The sequence below is a fragment of the Bombus pyrosoma genome, unplaced genomic scaffold, assembly GCF_014825855.1.
Source record: "Bombus pyrosoma isolate SC7728 unplaced genomic scaffold, ASM1482585v1 HiC_scaffold_4725, whole genome shotgun sequence".
NCBI classification, from domain to species: Eukaryota; Metazoa; Arthropoda; class Insecta; order Hymenoptera; family Apidae; genus Bombus; species Bombus pyrosoma.
In genome coordinates, this window is record NW_025219985.1 from 369,851 (window position 1) to 371,185 (window position 1,335).

Sequence of the window (1,335 nt, forward strand, 5' to 3'; positions counted from 1 at the left end):
TAACGTTATATAGTATTACGATATGACGTATAACGTTATGTAGTATTACGATATGACGTATAACGTTATGTAGTATGACATTATAACGTATAACGTTATATAGTATTACGATATCAAGTAGAACGTTATAAGGTACTACGCTATACCGTATAACGATATGTAGTATTACGATACAACGTATAACGTCATGTAGTATTACTTTATAACGTATAACGTAATGTAGTATTACGATATAACGTATAGCGTCATGTAGTAGTACGTTATAACGTATAACGTTATGTAGTATTACGATATGACGTATAACGTTATGTAGTATTAGATTATAACGTATAACGTTATATAGTATTACGATATCACGTAGAACGTTATAAGGTACTACGCTATAACGTATAACGTTATATTTTATTACGATATAACGTACTACGATATGTAGTATTACGATATAGCGTATGACGATATGTAGTATTACGATATAACGTATGGCGATATGTAGTATTACGATATAACGTATAACGTTATGTAGTATTACGTAACAACTTATAACGCTATATGGTACTACGATAAAACGTATAACGATATGTAGTGTTACGTTATAGCGTATAACGTTATGTAGCATTACGTTAGAGCGTATAACGTTATGTACCATTACGATATAATGTATAACGTTATATGGTACTACGATAAAACGAATAACGATATGTAGTGTTACGTTATAGCGTATTACGTTATGCAGCATTACGTTAGAGCGTATAACGTTATGTAGCATTACGATATAACGTATAACGTTATAAGGCACTACGCTATAACGCATAACGTTATGTAGAATTACGTTATATCGTATAACGTTATGTAGTACTACGTAACAACGAATAACACTATATAGTATTACGATATAACGTATAACGTTATGTGGTACTACGATAAAACGTATAACGATATGAAGCATTACGTTATATTGTATAACTTTATGTAGCATTACGTTATGGCGTTTAACGATATGTAGCATTACGATATAACGTATAACGTTATAAGGCACTACGCTATAACGCATAACGTTATGTAGAATTACGTTATAACATATAACGATATGTAGTGTTACGTTATAACGTACAACGTTATATAGTAATACGATATAACGTATAACGTTATGTCGTGATATGTTACAACGTATAACGTTAAATAGGATTACGATATAAAGTATAACCTTATGAGGTAATATGTTATAATGTATAACGATATGTAGTATTACCTTATAACGCATAACGTTATGTAGTATAACGTTACAACGAAAAACGTTATATGGTATTACGATATAACGTATAGCGCTATGTAGCG